The sequence below is a fragment of the Xyrauchen texanus genome, chromosome 40, assembly GCF_025860055.1.
Source record: "Xyrauchen texanus isolate HMW12.3.18 chromosome 40, RBS_HiC_50CHRs, whole genome shotgun sequence".
In the NCBI taxonomy this organism is placed as follows: domain Eukaryota; kingdom Metazoa; phylum Chordata; class Actinopteri; order Cypriniformes; family Catostomidae; genus Xyrauchen; species Xyrauchen texanus.
In genome coordinates this window covers 31,097,195-31,118,301 of record NC_068315.1, presented here as the reverse complement: position 1 = coordinate 31,118,301, position 21,107 = coordinate 31,097,195, and the positions used below count along the sequence as shown (strand labels likewise).

Here is a 21,107-nt window from a genome sequence, read left to right as displayed (position 1 = left end):
TTAATTTCTACCTGTCGGTTGGTAGAGGATGAACTAGACAGTGATCAAAGAGTCCCAAAGCTGCACGTGGGACAGAGTGATATGCATCCTTTATGGTTGTGTTGCAGTGATCCAGTATATTCCTGTCTCTGGTGGGGCATGTAATGTGCTGTTTGTATTTGGGCAGTTCACGTTTGAGATTTGCTTTGGTAAAATCCCCATGAATAATAATAACTGAGTTGTTCGGTGTCTGTGATTTGATCAACCAGCTGTTGCAGCGCTATGTTCCCAGACAGATGTTCAGCAGAGTTTGAAAAGTCCTTATTTGTACGTGTGAGGGAGATGTAGTTCGTCTGTTTTGTTTGGAAGAGAGCTGAGATTCGCTAGATGAATGCTCGTCAGTGCTGTTCGAATGGTGCGCTGACGGAGCTTGACCAGCGCACCAGCTCGTCTCCCTCGCCTGCGTCTCATAGCGTGTTTAAACAACACCGCTGCGGCTCTGACTAAAATGTCCAGCAAAACGTCTGAATATTCAAAAACCAGGAAAAGATTATCTGGTACGTTCTGCCGAATGTTCAACAGTTCATCCATGGTAAAACTGACTGGAAAAAGATTACTAAACACAGGACAAACAAACAAAAATAACAAAAGAATTGGAGAGCTCCACACTGAGGCAGCCATCTGCGGCCCCATCATCCTATTCCAATCAATCCTATTCATCCTATTGAAATCTCTCACCAAATCTCACAGTTACAATTGATTCCAGTTGCGTTGTTTTATGAGAGGAGATATTGCATCTTTGGCCAAGTGTGGCAATTTGATTATTATTAAATTGAACTGTATTATCTTTTTATTTTCTTTTATAAATATCGGTATCGGCCACAATGAGCTCTGAGTTATCAGTCAATATATCAGCCCATAAGTGTTTTTTGCAAAAATAAAAGAATTATAATTTATTTGTGAAAATAATGAATCCTGTTCTAGATTGGTCCTGATTTGTTGCATTATCTCTTCGATTTATGAAAAATAAAACATCAAAATATATGTTTGTGGCAGGGCAGAGGGCGGGGCCGGGTCGTGATCCTACACACACATTAAACTATTATTTATATTGAAAAGCCGGTTCTCGCCTCCTCCTTTCCATTGACTACGTTACACTTCCCAGGTTTCGGCACCAGTGTAACATAGTCAATGGAAACGAGGAGGCGAGAACCGGCTTCTCAATATAAATAATAGTTTAATTCCAAACTCAAACAAAAGACAAACACACACACGACGGACATGTCCGTAAACGATCTCTCTCTCCCGCACGATCCTCTGCAGTTGACCTTTATCCCTCTCGGAGGCTTGATTAGCCGAATACGGGACCGGGTGTGTAGGATCACGAAAATGTTTCACTATCTTGGCATTTTCATCCATTTTTGATAGAAATAAGTGCTGGATCTCTAAAAACCAGAATATGTAAGAGTGTTTGGGAAAATTACCATGTATTTAAGAGTTAAACAACTTTACAGCTCAAATAATACCTAAGTTTCAACAGTTTATAACATTATAAGCTTCACATTTCTGCCTTAAAACCCTCCAAAAATTGGCCCAATTCACTTCCATTTGTAAGTGCCTCACTGTAACCTCGATTTTGCTTTTAAGAAAAGGAGTCAGTTTATTATTTATATTTTTGGTAATCACCTTTATGTCTCAAATGCTGTCGATTGAGCTTAACTTGTATTGAACCCGGAATATTCCTTTAAGCACATTTCCATGAATTGTACATTTTTTTCTCCAAAATCAGCTCAGAAGATGGAAAAAAAGTCTACAGATTGTGTCCCGACCTATTCATCAGTTAGAACTAACAATCACAGATAATGTAATTCCTTAACTAATAAAACACTTCTGGGAAATCACAGCTGCATGTCTGTAATTTAAAGTGCTGGAGTGTTTGTCTGCATGCTGGGGCCGTACTGAGAGTGAGACAAAATGAGTGTAAGATATGGGACTGGGTTTCTCCATGTGAAAATGGTCTTTGATCATGTGGAGCACTTTGGCTCTTTTGAGCATGACAGCTATAGAGTCAAAAACACACTGCAGCAGAGACGCTGTGGACTCCATCAGTCTTTCATCACACTATCTGAGCGAGAGGGAACACTCACGCATTTATACTCGTTTCCTGCCACTTCCTGCTTTTCAACCCAGGCCACTTCAAATGTCAGTCTGTTATCTACACTGGCTCTTCAATTCCGTGCCATCAGGATTGCTTTATGTTTACATTTGTGCTTGTGGGTAACATACAGACATTAACAATTACTTGCATGTTTGAAACGTCAACCAGAAAGGAAAAGATGCACAAACATATACGACCGTCTCGTAACCCTAAATATGCAATAGTTTCAAATGGCATTGTTTATTTTTACATTTACATTAAAAAATATTTTTATCTCCTCTTCTCTTTGCTTGCTTTCCTGTTGTTTTCCATCTTCTCTTACAGATCCGAGCATGTAACAAAACAGGAGACAGAACAACACTAGGGCTGCAACAACTAATCAATAAATTCGATATTTATCAATAATGAAAATCATCGACAACAAATTTCACTATCGATTAGTTGGATATATGCAGCAAGCACGGAGACGTTCCGTCAGTGACATCACTTTACAGCCCAGTGAAAATCTGTTTCATGATGAAACTCATTTGAGAAATGGAGACAAACTGAAGCAGATAAAACATGACCCTAGATGTCCAGCTCACAAAAGCACTTTATTAACACTTCAGAGAAGATCATAATAAGCCAGCAGTTTAATGTGGAGCGGTTGCTGCATGAGGTGCGTTGAAAGAGGGTTTTTGAAATGTTTTAGATTGAAACATTGAAACGATGAAATGTTTTTCATCATGTATCTGCATGTAATACTAAAATGAGCACTAGAGCTGGACGATATGTAAAAAATATTTTAGCGATTATCGCCTCAAAAAAATATCACATTATACGATTACTTCGTCAATCCCCCTGTCGAGTGTCGGTGAATTCTTTTTGCTTTATTGATTTTGCTTTAAAAAATCTATTAATTTATTTAAACATATTTTTTTTATTACACTTTAAATGAATAAAAAGCATTAAAATAACAAAGTGATTAGTTAATGGTAATGTAGCAGTTAATGCTGCTTAAAGAAAAGAAAATAATTTTAGGTTCAAGGTGAACGTGTCTTTCATTACTTTATGATTTAATCACTTTCATCTTTGTTTCTTTAATACAAAGATATATACTCAACCTGCAGAGTAGCGTTCACAATGCATGCCAGTCGCATGGAAATAAAGCTAACTAAACTCACAGCACCTCCCGAGATGATCTGAGATTATTTGCCGCTTTCTCATAGACGTCATTATTCTTACAGTTTTCAGATGAATGAAACGGAGAAAAAAATTGTGAAAACTCTTTACATTCTTGTTCCACGAGAACTGCACACCCTGGCCACTTTGATTTGGCAACTTCCTAGATCCATGGTTTTGCCGTTTTCTGAAACCGAAGTCTATCATCTTCTGTTTTTGAGTGTCACAATCAGCATCGATATCTTTGGGCGACATCGTCGATATCCGATAACACCATCCTATCGCCCACCATAATTAGCACCAGGATGAGACTTTTCAGCACAAGAGTGAATCTACACTGTGTTTACATATGGTTGTACTATGTTAAACTGTATATAATACTTAATATAATGTATAGTAATGCTAAGGGCTCTGATAGTTGATTGTCCTGATAATACCAAATGTAATGTCTGATTTCAGTATATTTATACTATGGCAAATATTATTTTACTGAATAAGCATGCACTGCCCTTAAATATTTTTTTTTTTTAAAGAATACTTTAGAAACATATCTTATCATTGACAATATTGTTTTAAAACTTTAATATAAATTAAAAATACTTAAAATGTGTGTAATCATTGATGATGAACAAGCATATGTCCATCCATCCATCCATCCATCGTCAACCGCTTATCCTGTGTACAGGGTCGTGGGGGGCTGGAGCCTATCCCAGCTAACATTGGGCGAAAGGCGGGGGACACCCTGGACAGGTCGCCAGTCCATCGCAGGGCCACACATAGACAGACATACACTCACACTCACCTCCACATCCACATCCACACCTAGGGCAATTTTTTTTGGAGACACCAATTAACCTAGCCTGCACCACCGTGCCGCCCTCACAAGCATATGTATCTAACATAATTTTGTATTTTTCAGCTATTTTCAACATTATAATCTTATTCATTATTATATTCTGGTGTTACCATTTCCCTCTACTGGGCTGATTTTTCCCTGATGGATCATTTTATTCTTTAATAAACAGTATTTTTTTTTTTTAAGTTTTACAAGTAAAGGAAATGAATTGTTTTGCATATGTCCTGAAAGTAATGATAATAATAATCAAACATAACTATTCAGGCTTTGTTCAAAATTTTGTGAGAGTATAGAACCATTCAGTACAGTAAACCAAACCAACCAAATCCTTACGCCCTTTATCATTTCTGTTTCTTAAAAAATAAAATTTTAGGGGGCCTGGGTAGCTCTGCGAGTATTGACGCTGACTACCACCCATGGAGTCATGAGTTCGTATCCAGGGCCTGCTGAGTGACTCCAACCAGGTATCCTAAGCAACCAAATTGCCCCGGTTGCTAGGGAGGGTAGAGTCATATGGGGTAACATCCTTGTGGTTGCGATTAGTGGTTCTCACTCTCAATGAGACATGTGGTAAGTTGTGTGTGGATCGTGGAGAGTAGCATGAGCCTCCACATGTTGTGAGTCTCCGTGGTGTCATGCACAGCGAGTCACATGATAAGATACGCAGACTGATGGTCTCAGAAGCGAAGGGGACTGAGACTTGTCCTCCGCCACCCGGATTGAGGTGTGTAACCGTGCCACCACGAGGACCTACTAAGTAGTGGGAATTGGGCATTCCAAATTGGGAGAAAAGGGGATAAAAGCAAAAAACTAAAAACATTTGAACAAAATACAGGAAATTTGGTTATCTGATTAATCAAAGAAATAATCAAAGATTAATTGATTATCAAAATAGTCGTTAGTTGCAGCCCTAAACAACACTGCATCTTTAATTGAGTCCTCCATACCTTTTGTTTTTAAGGGAATCACCTCTATTGTTATTGGCACAGAATGGAACTCAGTCACGGTTATAACAGCATCACACACTAACATCAAAGTTATTTTAAATGAAGTTCTTGCTTTCTGTGTCCTCGATGGAGAATTGACAAATTTGATCAGAATGGATGTAGTTCCACAACGAACAATTGTGTGGAAAACAAAGCCACTGTTTTTATTATTTTTATCTTAATCCTTACCTCTGTCCGTGGGAGAAACAGAGTGGTTTTGTTTTTTTCAAAGTTCCTCTCCATGCATCATGAGAATGATTATGGTGTCCTGCCCTTGAGGTGGGCACAGCTAGCGGAGTGTGAGGAATTGAACACACATAGTTCGGCCTTCTGTCTGTGTCCCACTTGCACCAGTGGGCACACATACTTTCCTTTAATCCTCTACTGTATTCTATGCCACATCTAAACCAAGGACATCCTACCTGCGAGCCAAATGCCTGTCCCTTCATTTTAATTTATGAGTATTATTGTGTCCTCTGTGTGAGTACTCCCCTTGACTAATGTTTTTCAGCAGGCTTATATTTCAGCCCATTGTGGCCGTTTAAATCCAGAGTTGCTGAGAACGTTTTCTGGGGCTATGAGGAGGAATCATGTCCATGGCCTCTGTTGCTTTGCTTTTGTGTGATCATTAAAGGAATAGTTCACCCCAAACATTTTCAGAATTTACATGTTGGGACATACACTCTCTAGCTCTAAAAATGATAAAAGTGCAATAAAAGACTTGTATTTCATGTCTTCTGTAGCCATACAATAGCTTTGTGTAATGAGCAGACCGAAATTTTACTTCACTGAATACTTACCATGCTTTGCAGCTTTCAAATATCATTTGCGTATATTCTGAATTTCCATATTAACACGTTGCACCAGGTTTGACATAAATTATGCCTGAATGCCACTGGTTCCCTATGTGTTGGGTAATTTACCCCAAAATGTATCCACTACAAATTAGGGCTGCAGCAGTATACCACGGTAGGAAAATTATGTGCACAGTATGACGGTTATCATACCATGAATATTTGCCTATGGTATTAAGAAAAAATAGCAACTGGACGGAGAATCTCACCTCTTTTCCTCCTCGACTGCCTGTCAGCATTGTTTTTTGATTTTACATGAGTAAAAGTAAAAGTTATATTTTGACAAAATGTTATAGTTTAATATGAAATAATCTAAAGGTAGTATCTATTAGACCTCATTTTATATTAACAGTGGCAGTTGTTGTTATAGTTTCAAGATGTGTTTTAGCTTGTACTTATTTTTTTAATAAATACTATAATTTATAATTATCCCAAGTAAATCATTGTTATATTTTAGCATCTTCAAAATAGTCACCATTTGCCTAGAATTTGCAGACATGTACTCTTGACATTTTCTCAACCAACTTCTTGAGGTATCACCCTGGGATGATTTTTAAACAGTATTGAAGGAGTTCCCATCTATGTTGGGCACTTATTGGCTGCTGTTCTTTATTATTAGGTCCAAGTCATCAATTTCAAAAACTTCTTTCAGATCAAACGCCTTCAGATCAAAATATTTTTAAGATCATGTGAATCATTTCAGTCAAGTGACCCCAAACTTTTGAATGGCAGTATATGTTAATTGTTAATAATCATAGGACATTACTTTTAAAGCTCACACAGCTTATGTTATTTTTCATTTAGTTGTTAATTTAACATGTAAACTAACATGCTTTAGTTGTATAACATTATTTATATTTACATGCTATTTTTTATCATGTTTATAATAATTATTATTATTATAATTCTGTTAGCTTTCTGATTTATTTATTTTAAAAAGAGAGACTTTTTTTTTTTTACACATACTTCCATAAAAAAAAAACTTCTGTATTCACTCATTTAAGGGTCATTGTAACTGATAATAATAATTGTGTGAGACCGTATACCGTGATACTGTGCAACCGTGATATTTTCTCCCCGTGTCTACCCGTCTCATACTGTTGCAACCCTACTACAAATTACTCATCCTCTGAAATTGTAATCAGATTACACTACTTATTATGTAAACATAAAGTAAACCTTGCTAATTACTTTACTTTTATGTAACTTTCTAACATTTTTAACAGAAAAGTTGTTTTGGTTCAAATTTCCAAATAATGTCTATTTTTCCTTGTTAATTGTCACAGTCAAGCCATACACTCAACACCACATGTTTCTCCCTTGCATTGACACGCTAGTGACTCTTTAGCTGTCGCAGAAATGCAAAAAGACGTACATTTATAAATTATTATGGGCACATGGGATTTACTTACATTTTGTTGTGCTTCTCTCATAAAGCAGTTGTACGCCTTCAGAAGACTTGGAATACCGCTGGATTTCTGCTTGCATTTTTGTCTTTTTGAGCTTGACAGTGTCGGCCCCCTGTAAGTTTTATTGTATGTAAAACAGCACTCTAGACATTCTTCCTAACATCTAATTTTGTGTCATATAATGTGAGAGGCACACTGCACTATACACATGTGTGTTTCATGTGGGGATTTGTTTATTCAAGGAGACGGAGATATTAGCTGCTTGTCATCCGATGATTCGGCAGATGTTTTCCACAGTCTGCTCTTGGGCACAAGCTGCACGACACAAAAGCTGCTCTCTGCACGCTGTTAAAAAGCATTCAAAGCCGCTGTTGGTTAATTATGATCTGATAGATGAACTTGTGCCTTGATTCGACTTGTTAATTTAATAAAGCGGCATCAGTTGTGATAAGACATGCTGGTGAGATGGACGTCGCCATCTTTGATATTTACTTTAGTCACGTCATTATGGATACAGCTCTTAGAATTCGGTTGTGACTTCGGTTGTTCATTTATACAGACAGTATTTGAAGTGCTATTGTAAGCTGTTGTATGAACAGGACATTTCAAGACTCACACCTGTAAGTAAATACAATTGTCTGTTCCAAACACTGACAGTGTGAATGTAGCCCTCGTGTTCCATGGAAGGAAATAAAGTCATACAGGTTAGAAACAACATGACCATGAGTAAATTATGAAATATTTTTTTTTAATATGTGTATGATACGTGTGTGTGTGCCATTGGCCTACTCATCACTATGAGTCATACTGTGGGCGGCTGTGCCACCTGTGATGGTGGGAGATTAGTTTCACTGTACATAGCAACGCCCTTTTCATGGTTACTTGCCTCCATTGCATCCCCCTCTTTTGGATTCTTTCATTTCACTCTATACAGTGCCACACTGATTTGTTCACCGCACACACAGCCACTGCATCAACAGAGCAAGATGAGGGCTAAAAATACCATCCTGTGTGTGCTTGTTCTTTCAGTATGTGGGTCTGAAGAGCTTCCTGGTCACAGCAGTGGTGTTGTGTGTATGAAAGAGTGTGTTATACACTTGTGTAACCAGGCTCTGGAAGAAGCAGGCAGTCTAACCCAGATCCACACTCAGTCAGGCTGAGAGACTTCGCTCAGTGAACGGATCGGACTTGTTCCCAGCACTGCTGATGACGCTGAGAGTCCAACACTCAGAGAGAGAGAGAGCGAGAGAGAGCAAGAGAGACGAGCACAAGAGGGAGGGAGGGAGGGAGCGAGCGATCTGCCTCAATTTTTCGTCCTTCTCGCCCTGTTTCTTTGAGTGCTGCGGCAGTGGAGTGCTTCTCTCGCTCTCTTGTTTCAAGCGTCTGAGCAGGGAAGATCTCTTTTCAAAGCACGCTGCCTCTTTAGAGAGAAACTAGCAATTGTTTCTTTCACCACTTCACTATTTGCGCCTGACTCTTACCTTTTTTAACTCCTCCTTTGGTTTTTGCTGCATTTCAAGGCCAGAAAGGAGGTAAGTAAACTATCTCTTATATGCCATAAAAATGCGTATTTGTTCTGAATATTAGATGGCACAGAACCGTTCACGGTTTTGTCGAACAGGATGTTTATCAACCATCTGCTAGTGCGGTGCAGTCAATTGTGTTGTGTCTACAGCTATAGCTGCCTTGCTTACGGGCCGCTAACTTAAATGGTTAAAAATACCAGTGCTTTTCAGAGCCCTGGTAAAGCCGATAAAACTTTAAACCGATAAAACAATCATGGGCAGACCTGCTGTATCAGAGCTCACTGTGCAGGGGGATTTTTCCTGGTGTATGCTTATTAAATCAGTGCTGTAGAGGACACGTGAGCCGCCCAGACAGACGGTGGGTGTCGGACAGAACTGCAGCTGTGAGGAAAACCCCCGTTAGTGGAGACAGGGATGGATGGTGTGGCTGGTTTTTGGTTTGGTGTTGCAACAGGGGTCGTCTAGTGACTGCTGAGGTGTCAGTGGGCGGAGACATCTTGTGTTTTGACAGGCCTCTTAGTTTATTACAGTAAAGTAAGCTGATTATGTTGTCCACTTCTCTCTCTCTCTCTCTATCTCTCTCTCTCTCTTTCTCTGGGGTAAAATCTGGAGGAGTATTTAATCTTCTTGAGCTTCTGAGAAGTGTAGTGCCTGAAATGGTGTGTGTATGTGTGTGATTGAGGGAGGAAGGGCATGGTTGCACTATGACCCATTTAGCAAACAGCTCCTTCAATACAGCACTGTGCATATTGCGGCTGTTTCTAATTATGCCTCTCAGGTCCAAGAGAGATAGAGAGAGAGAGAGAGAGGGCGAGAGTGATCTTAGGAATCAGTGTTGTTCCAGAAACATGACGACAGGACGTTCTAAACGAATAGTTCAGCTAAAATGAAAATAATGTTGTTTCAAACCTGTATGACTTTTGTTCTTCCATGGAACACAAATATAGAAAGTCCACACTGGTCAGTGTTCATACAATAAAGTGAATGTGCCAGTGCACCATAAAAGGCCAAAAAACTCACGAAAACTATTGATTTAAAAACATTTTCGTAAAATAAAATAAATATTGCAAAGTAAATAAAAAATAAAACTAAAAGAAATTAACAACAGTTATTAAAAAAACTGGTAATAATCAAAAAACTATTATCGGTTTCTTTATCAGTGAGCACTCACTCATCACTTACTTCACAAAGATGCTGGCTTAGAGTGAGTGAGTGTGTGTGTGTGTGTGTTCTCAGTTCAGAGAAACCTCCACATTCCAACTTAACTTAGTTGTCCCATAATTATATCTAATGTCAGACATCTTTTACTTCTGTCAGTGTTGCCTTTTTTTCTTCTTTCTCATATCAAATTATTTTACTTTATATTTCATACTAGGAAAACAATTTCAATATACTAAGCCTGGCTGCATAAGCATTAGGTACAAACTGTATTTAATGAAAAACACTCTGTACTGCAGGTATTATAAAGCTTGAGTCTGTAGTAGTAGTATGGCACTGGTATAGGTACTGCGTCCAACACTAAGTTAACATAGAGGCGTCTTTTGAAACATTTATTTTCTTGTTTTATATTTGATTTGAGAATATAAACTGGCGAAATCTTTTGACTTAATAATTTTACACACATTTGTTTGCAGCCAGATATGCTCTTTGCAATAAGCAATCGCTATAACGGTGCTGAATGGTTTATGCACCCTCTTGTGTACGTAGGAGACAACGTCAATTTAAAAATTAGATGTCTCGAAGACTACCTGGAATAATGTCTTTATAATTTTAATATAATTCGAATATTGGAAATATTTCAGTGAAAAATTCTAAATTAGTTTTCCAGCCCTGTTGACAGCACTAATATATATATATATATATATATATATATATATATATATATATATATATATATATATATATATATATATATATATATATATGCATGTATATACACCGATTAGACACAACTTTAAAACCACCTGTCTAATATTGTTTAGATCCCCCTCGTGCCGCCAAATCAGCTCCTACCTGCTTCTCATTATATTATTCTAAGATGACATTCTTCTCACCACAATTGTACAGAGCAGTTATCTGAGTTACCGTAGACTTTGTCAGTTCAAACCAGTCTGGCAATTCTCTGTTGACCTCTCTCGTCAACAAAGCATTTCCGTCCACAGATCTGCCGCTCACTGGATGTTTTTTGTTTTTGGCCCCATTCTGAGTAAATTCTAGAGACTGTTACAATTGCATGGATGATTATTGGTGCTAGATGGGCTGGTTTGAGTATTTCTGTAACTGCTGATCTCCTGGGATTTTCACACACAACAGTCTAGAATTTACTCTGAACAGCACCAACTCGCTATTCTGAGATGCGAGTTGGTGCTGTTTTGGTGGCACGATGGGGGACCTACACAATATTAGGCAGGTGGTTTTAATGTTGTGGCTAATCGGTATGTGTGATTTGATGTGTGTGTGTGTGTATATATATATATATATATATTAGGGCTGTCATTCAATTAACATTTTTAATGGGATTAATTATAAGGTGTCCCGATTAATTAAACGCATTTAATCGCATATACAAATATTTGCTGAGAAAGCCCCTCATATAACAATAATTCAATATATAATGATTAATTAATTATACGTTGTTATTTTTAAATATAAAACAAAAATATATTTTATATATATATATATATATATATATATATATATATATATATATATATAAATATTCAGATAATTAAAATACATCACATACTTGTAGCAGAAGAGTTAATAATTGATAAGACGATACAAAAGCAGCTTTAGAATACAATGTATTGTTTACAACAATATTATTGATCATAAGTCAATCATAGGTACACAGTTCACAGCAATCCATTTCACAAGTGAATTTGTCAATCAGTTTGAGATTTATTATGAGGGCTTGTTTAAGGACCCGTCAATGTACACCTGCATCAGACATGCTTGTGTAGCGTCTCGGGTGCGTTGTGTCATAAACATAAAATATTTAGGTCACTGTGATATAGTTTAATACTTCGAACACATTTGCGCTCCATCAAGTGTTTAGAACGCAAGAACGTAACACATGTTTGTGTTGTGCTGCCTGCTGAAGAGTTGTTTTGTTCACTGTATAAACTGCGCATTGCCATACAGCTGAAGTTTCACTTACTGCCCTCTGGAGTAAACAGGTGCTACTACAAGCTTGCATTTCTCAGGAATCTTCCTTATTATGGTCCGGGGGTATTGCAAATAATTGCGTTAGTTTTTTTAACGCGTTGTTTTTTATAAAATTAATCGCACTGAATTAACACTTTAAATCGACTGTCCTAATATATAAATATATAGTGTTGTATTAAATTATGAAATAACTTGGTACAGAGTTGTTTTTTCTTGTGTAATATCCCAATACCGCCATGCTCTGTGTGTTGATTAGGTCGTTCAGATCGGCTGAGAAGATGAAAGTGTGTTTATGCTGTTACTGGATGTAATGAGGAGCTCATTGTGTTGGTTGGGTTTCATATTGTATGTGTGTGGTGGGATGTGTCCGGAAAAAGTGGGAAAGTACCGTTTCTCTTGTCGGCATGTGTTTCTCTCTGCAGTGTGTTTGGTTCTCATGGCTCTGGCTTTTCTCAGGCCGGCAGAAGGAATGTGGAGGTTTCTCTGAACTGAGAACACACACACACAAGACAAAGACAAAGATCCCCCATTTAGCCTTAACAGACTGTAGGGGCAAGTGCTGTTAGCGAGCACCTATGAAGGCCGGAACGGTACACGAGGGGGTGGGTGGCCAGCACCACGCCCGACCGCCTTTTGTCTCCCCAGTGGCAATGTTTACACACCGCACCAGGTACTCAGTCGACCTAGGGGAGGCCCGGGACCGGTTCAGATTTTCGTCACTGGTGTTGGCTATGAGCGGGAATCGAACTCAGGTCGCCAGGTTCATAGCGCAGTGCGCTAACCACTACACTACCGCTCCACACGCACGCACGCACGCACGCACGCACGCACGCACGCGCACGCACGCACGCGCACGCACGCACGCACGCACGCACGCACGCACTCACTCACTCACTCACTCACTCACTCACTCACTCACTCACTCACTCACTCACTCACTCACTCACTCACTCACTCACTCTATCTCTCTCTCGTGCTCTCTCTGATAATGACAAGACAAATAATAATAATAAAATAGTAACAAATAACAATAAAGATAGAATTAAAATAAGGTGCCAGGTAATGAATCAAATAAAATGAAAACTATAATAACAATATACAATTTAAAATAAAATACGCATTTAACAGGACATTATGAACAGAAGAGAATAAAAGTACTGTGACTGAAGTACATTAAGGCAGACATTCTCTCTCTCTCTCTCTCTCTCTCTCTCTCTCTCTCTCTCTCATTCTCTATCTCTATCACTCTCTCTCTCTCCCTCTCTGCCAGCTTTGAGCCTACAGTTAGAAACACAGTGAACAGGAATTGTCCATTAAACTGAAGCTGGTTGTTTGAATTGTTTTGGCTGGGCGTCCAAACCTTTTGCTCCATTTTAAAGTTTTATGAGGATGAAGTTCTACTTGAGGTTGTAAATCTTACATATTGCATTATTACTTGGAATACTACATGGTCTCTGTATTTTCAGAATGGCAAAATAGTCATAGCTTTCCTAACTCATAACTTGGACTCTAGGAAAAAGCCAAGAGTTAAAGCATTCTTACACAAAATTGGTTTAAATGTACAGAATAACATTATAACATTGTAACAGTTATGTGAGAACAATAAATTGTTTAAGGTTTGAAGTATTTATCGCTGCAAACTGCATACTGTTTTACATTCTATTTTTAAGAAATAGTAGGCAGTATATATTATAGTATATCCTGCACAATATGCATTAAACAGTATGATAGTATTCTAAACATCACCTTTGCCTCTCTTTGACATTTGAACTGAACCGGTAACAGCCGTGATTGAGACTTCCTGGGCGGAAACTGTCCCCCCAACACGCACACACCCACACACACACACTCCAGTTGTTTATGGAACAGTTGCACATGACATCTTCTCCAACCACAGAACCATTGTCAGCAGGATGAACACAGAAAAAACATTACTTGTCTAAAACTGTTTCTGCTCTGCAAGTGAGCAACACAATGCAACAAAACTATATTAATGAAGGTAGCTGTTCAACGGTATGAGATTTTCAATAATATCACGGTTTCACAGTATCACGGTATACGACATTGCTCAATTATTATTATCAGTTACTATGACCCTTAAAGGTGTGAAAACAGAAGGGTTTATTATAATTGAAACTTGAAACCATTTTTTTAAATGGAAGTATGTGGGAAGAAAAACTCTCTTTTTGAAAATAAATAAAATACATAGAATAAATAAGAAAGCTAACATAATTATAATAATAAACCAAATTATAAACATTATAAAAAATAGCATGTAAATATAACATGTTATATAACTAAAGCATGTTAGTTTACATGTTAAATTAACTACTAAATGAAAAATAACATCAGCTGTGTGAGCTTTAAAAGTAATGTCCTATGATTATTAACAGTTAACATATACTGTAGGTGCACGACAGCACAGCCAGACTGCTCTTGTCTGTACCTTTAACTCAGTGGTTCTCAACTGGTTTAGCTTCAGGACAGATTTTACATTGGAAATCAAGTGGTGAGCCACCATAGTAAAAACGTAACCTGTATTTAATGTATCCTGGGTCGCATTTCCTTTTATGATGCATAGTTTTATGTTCATGGTTTTCAAGTACAAGGATATGCATCAAGTGACATTATTTTAGTTGTTGACGTCAACGACAAAAGCGACAGGATGTTTTCTCTCCCCCCTTTTAAAAATTGAAGAGCATATTTACTTATATGAGCCCATTATTATCCCTTTTGTTTTCTAATTTCAAACAGAATTCAAACAGAACATGCATATTACACAGGAGTAGGGCTGAAACGATTAGTCGACATTATTGACATTGTCGATAATAAAAAATTGTCAACAAAAATGTTTGTCGTCGAATAGTCATTTGATCTAATTTAACGTAACATGGGATCACATTAAACTGTAATGATGGCATGCGAGAGCAGCACTGCAGCTCACGCAAGACTGAGGAGAAGAAGAATTACACAGATCACAGTCCAGATGCACTCTAAACTAAACTCCAAACAGCCTCAGCTGATGTAGATCCCAAAGTATGAGGGAATTATACAAAAAAAAAACAAATAAGTAAATTCAGAAGCACACTCATTGTGGAATAAGCGGAGCAGGAGCTCTTTAATAAAGCTATAACTCATAAAATATAACTGCATTTAAGATGTAACGCCGGGGTGTTTCTCTTCTATGAGTTGCACGAATGTCCTGACCTAAGGAGGAGAGATTGAAAATGCACCTGGCTGATACACACACTGTCACTGGGATGCTCATCCCTCGAGCACGCGTGCTTAATGCAGCTTGATTAGAACGCGAAGGCTCGCGACTTATTGAATCATAAAATATGTCACTGTGCATTTCTTATCGTGAAGAAAATTGGCAATACTTAACTTTATTAATATGAGAGATTTAGTTTTTTTGTGAGTTAATGATGGATTAAAGTGAACAGAAAGATGAGAGAGAGGGTAGTCTTCACCCCATTATACACTGCAAAAAAAGTTTTTGTTTTGGCTTGTTTTCCAATATAAATATCTAAAACTCCTTTAAAACAACATACATTTACTTTAGCGACTATACTGCAAAAAAAAATCTGAGAATGTTGAAAATAATAAAAAAAAAATACAAATGTTTTAAAATATCAAAAAATCCTTTAAAAAAAAAGATGCATTCACCTGAGAAGCAGGTATAAGATATTTATACTTGCTTTTAGTGAACATATCGTGAATATAAGTATAATTTGTATTTACTGCAAAAAATACACTTATATACAAAATACACTTATATTTAAGATACATTCTCTTAAAGCGATAATCTGAATTTGGAGTAACATATAACATTACAGTTCAAAAGCCTGTTTTTTGTAGTATTTTTCACCTGCTTTTTTCTATAGGATTTCTAACAGATAATTTGGGCCGGCGAAGCAAATTTTATGATATTCATCTTACGTTCTGCACTTTATAAGCATTAAATATGCTTCTTGTGGTACGCGGATGTGCGCGGGTTGATTAAGAGTGGTATTGCATGCGTGTCGTGCGATCAACAAACAATCTCTCGCGCAAGTGATACGCTCTTCTCTGTCCTACTACTCTAAACTGGAGCGTGCAGGTGCGCGCGTTTGTCAAACAGGCTTAAATGTATTTATTTTTTATTACATTTAAATGACACAATGATGTCTTCAACAGAAGCATTAACCATCGATTAGCAACACTGGAGCTCATGATTAGTCTATTTTATATAAATTACTAGTTAAAAATCTAATTGTCTATGAAGAAGGGTTAGTTAATGGGATTTTTCTTCTGGAACCCGACCGCTGCGTTCTGGAATGCTTTTAACAACTATCATTATGCTTGGTTGAGTAGCTTGACTTTAACTGTTACCAGCAAGCCACAACAGGTATCTCATTCATAGCCTGCTAGCATGCAAAACGGTAACATGACAATATTTGTGGTCATAATGTTATTTTTAAAGTGTGTGTGGTTATTAAAGCAGTCAGTTTTTAAGCTGCCTGTCAGGCAGCACAGATTTGAATGAGATACTCCAATGAGAATACTTGCTGCCTGCCACAACTGTTGGTGTGATCATGAAAAATGTTCAGAGCTCCGGTCAGGAGATTACATATGACAGCTTGAATGCATGTGTCTGCACAAAAGAGACACAGCATAGAGATGTATTTATATGTTCAGAGAGAGACCAGGTGTCTCTCTGTCACAGTTAATGACTGCTTCACCACGAGATCCTGCATGTGTAAGCGGAGCCGCTGTTCCTCTGTGACCTTCATCAGATAGCGTCGTCCCGTTTCCCCTCCGGCTGCATGAGCGATATAGAGTGATGGAGACGGCCCAGCCTCCAACATGCTTTGCTATGCATGAACCCCTGTCACAGCTCTGCTGCACATTCCAGTGCTCTCAGTCTTATCAAATATTTATAGCTGAATTACAGCCCGCTGAGCAGCGCCTGGCTGAGGACGATATTTTAGAGATGCTTTGTATGCCACAGACAGCCTGTGCTTTCTCTGAAATGCTCTTCCTTTCAATGGCCTCCTTTTATTTTCAAAGGGAAGGAGACAAATGTGGTGTGTGTGTTTCTGTGTTTGCATGGATTAGGGTTGGGTATCTGAGTGAGTAATCTGAATACAAACCATTTAATTATAACAATACTTACAGCGATGCGGGTGGAACACCGCTATAAAACATGTATTGGAAGCATCAGAACTGTTGTCATGACAATCAGCACGTCTTATTTTGGTTGTTTGTAAACTAAATTATGCTATGCAATTGCTGAAACTTGTATTGCAGTATGCAGTATTATTGTGGTATTGTATTAAATGACAAAACAGGCTAAAAGATAAATCAACTCTATTGTTGTTATTAATGACAAGTTTGATTGCTTTTTTTAAACACAAAATCTGTTTTCAATTAAACGATAATAAATAAAGTAACTTTATGATCGGTATGATCACAGCTGATCGGTCAATTACACTTCAAAATTCTGCCAAAATGCCCATATTGAAAGGCCTGAAAGTAGGGAAAACATACAGGAATGTCAACCAGGCAGCTTTGTTCATGCATAGCGGAGGCCGAGAGAAGAAATTTGAGGGAGAGTGTCCACTACTAAATTATGATGAAAGTATGTTGTTGTCATTTCTGAATAACACGGAGAGCAGGGCACAAACTAATGCAGGCCTAGTTGTAACACGTGGTTTAAAAGTTTCCACAAACACTGGTAAGTTGAAACTTCATTTGTTTACTTGTCTCCATATCAACACTGTGTAGAGAAAAAATAGTGGCCAAAAAGTTAATAAATAAAACTTCTAGATATCATGAAAAGTTCATTTTAAATTAAAGTAAAATTTCACACAAAATTTATCTCTAAGTATTCTGTTTTCATCTAGTTTTTAGTAGTTATTCAAAACGAGGCAAACTTGGTGCAATTTTTGATACAATTGATAGAGGGGAATTTGATTCTGTCATATAGTCATTACAGTGTGGCCCGCCTATGGGGCACGTTGTAACATTTCACTTCACTTCTTTCCAGATAGATGGAACTGATCTGTTGAAATCTGAAATGATCACATCATTTGACAACAGGTTGCTTTTTTTTTTTAAACGATGTCTACGCGTTCTTCCTCAAAATTACTACAAGAATCATTAAGCAACCGGAATGGTGAAGTGTAATCAGAAGCAGACTCTTTCAATTCCTTATGATTTTTTTTTTTCTCCTGGCAAGTTGTGTGTGTGTGTGTGCGTGCGTGCGTGTAACTTGGATCCACTCAGGTGAACTCTGTATTCTGGAGACACACGACAATTATTGCGCTGTTTGGAAGCACGATTGTGATGAGAGGTAACTCCTTAATGGCAAGTGACAGATGTGACCCAGTTGCAATTGCTCAAGTATGTGCCTTTTATGTGTTGTTGTTTGTGTATGTGTTCGTGTGTTGTGGTGTCATAGATGTGACATTTCGTTTCCTCTTTCTGGTGAAATGCTCTGGCCGTAAATAGCTAAATGCACCAGTCGTGGTGTCTTTGATGTAGCTTGATCTAGTTTTCTGGAGATTAATCACTACCTATGTCATGACGAGTTCATCCAGATGTTTATACACATGCTTATATTTATAAATCACCAGTGAATCATGAAGTGAAATTGACTGATGTGTTTTATGACTGAAATTATACTGAGTATTTTTTATATTTAAGTATCTGATAACAGTGATGTAGAACCGATTTTTAATTGACTATTTATTATTATTTATGCCATTTTATGTATTTATATAAAGGTTTTCAATCTAAATGTCACATATTTTTCAGTAGACCTAATGTTAAAGAACCGATAAAGTACAATATCAGTGAAAAATATTGGTCTGACCGACAATTCGCTCTTTCCCTATTGTGTAAAACCCACATCAGCAGCACATGCAGAGCAGCTAATGATTATTTTGATAATCGATTAATCTAATGATTATTAGAACGATTATTCGACTATTCTGCAATTAACCATTAGCTCTTAACCGATTATTAAGCTTGTGCTGAATAATACAAATAATAAAAAAATTCAGTTGACGAATAGCCATCATTTAACATAACTTGAGATCATATAATAATAATAATAATAATGATGATGGCGACGCACGAGATGAGAGAGCTAAAACTACATTCAATTGGCTAGACTTTGTCAACTAAAACTTCAGTTGCCAGGTCATTAGGAGTGTATTAATGCAAAGCTAATGTTTTTAATGTCACTTTTTGATCAGTATGGTACCACCTCCACCTCATTTTGAGCCAGGAAAAACACTGCTCTAAATGACATTCACTGAATTAAAGGGAAAAAATACTTTTTATTAAGTTTAATTCAGTAAAGAATTTCACTGTAAAAAATCCTATTGTTATCAAGTGTTTTTGTCTTGTTTTCCATTTTTAAATGTCTAAAATCCATAAAACAAGATACATTTACTTACTGGTCTCATCAATAGAGTTTAAAGTGATCTCATGTTACGTTAAATGAGATCAAACAACTATTTGACAATGAACATTTTTTTCGACGATTTCTTATTGTCGACGTTGTCGATAACGTCGACTAATCGTTTCAGCCCTATTGGAGGTGAGAAAATGTCAGCCGACATGTCTACCCTGTGCTTTCCTCTCTCTTTTGTCTGTTTGTGTAGTTCTGCTCGCAGCTGCAAAAAGTTTGTATTTTCCAGTGGTCTGTGTTTTGTGTGCAAGTATTTATTAGAACAATAAAGCGGGTTTTCCTTTAAGAGCTGTGGATCTGCTGTTGCTATATTTATCTGTCCTAGAAACGGCTAGTCTGAGTGTAGCCTTGATTCAACTCCCTAAATACAGAAGGGGGGGCAGACAACTCTGCTAGCAATCTGATAAATGTAGGCTGTGGATATGCAGAAATAGATTGATATACTGTAGCCTAATTTTGTTTGATGTCTGTGCACCGTTAATTTCAGTGGAGTTAAATATTATAGTTGCCATACATATAACCCAAAATATTTCCATGCACTTTAAAACAAGAAAGCTTCATTAGCATGTCAAACTTTCAAGCAAGTAAGCACTTCAGGTCATGATATATTGTGAACGTAGTAACAGCTGAAGTCTCACATGTACATGTCATGATTCAACACTCAACCAGATTAAACAATTGCGGAAAACATGCAAGAGAAAATATGGGATCATTTTGAATCTCTATCACATCGTTACAGAGCTTTACCGACATTTCTGAAATCCAAAAATGAGATATAGGTATTGCATTAACTGAAGAGCCACATGTGTCACTTATTATTATTAATAATAGTGAATTTTTGGACACTTGAAAATTTGAAATTAGTTTTAATGTAAACGAATAAAGGTACATTTATTGTTGTAACATTATGGACAAGATAAACTAGCCTCAGGCCATGTGACCTACACATGGTTTTTATCCATTGAAAATGTGTAAAATGAACCACATTGAGAGCCCCATATCTCTGTGATTTAACCATACAGGGCCTTAAAATTAAAGATACAAAAATGAAAGTTTGTTCTGCAATAGAATCTAAAAGGATATTATAATATATTTAATACTAATGGAGTTATAGGCTTTCAATTGTTGTAAAAACATCACAAAATAGTTGATTATTTTTCTTCGATTTTTTTGAACAAGGGGTGCTTAAGTTGACTGATTTAGATAATAATCACCTGTAAATGACCTGTAAATTGTTTAAAAAAGGGGCAATATTTGATTTCCAGGGGCATTTGTTTCTATTCTAACCTTATTCAATGACCGTGTCATCTTTTTATGTTATAATTTAGACAGATAATTAATTAAATTAGAAAAATGGCATGTTTCAATAATTACAAAATTGCTTGATCTGTACATTGCATATTATGCATTGTTACTGAAACAAAATATATAAATATTTGTCAGAGAAGTGATTAATATACTACAAGGGGTTAATGTAAAATTATTATTGTATTATTAATAATGTTTTATTTCACATCAAGGCAATTTATCCAGATATTATTTTTGTAAATA

At 37.1% G+C, this 21,107-nt stretch overlaps 1 protein-coding gene across 4 annotated transcripts in view; it reads left to right on the top strand.

Moving 5' to 3' along the window:
• The window catches only part of LOC127633752 (probable JmjC domain-containing histone demethylation protein 2C), a 280,588-nt gene that overhangs the window by 159,034 nt on the left and 100,447 nt on the right, over nucleotides 1-21,107 (top strand). Inside the window, exon 1 of one of the 4 annotated variants that reach the window (XM_052113034.1) lies at nucleotides 8,734-8,935. The exons of the other annotated variants lie outside the window; for them this stretch is intronic. The gene's annotated coding sequence lies outside the window, so the exon portion shown is untranslated. Of the gene's footprint in view, nucleotides 1-8,733; nucleotides 8,936-21,107 lie in introns of those variants that run through there. 4 annotated transcript variants of the gene reach the window in all.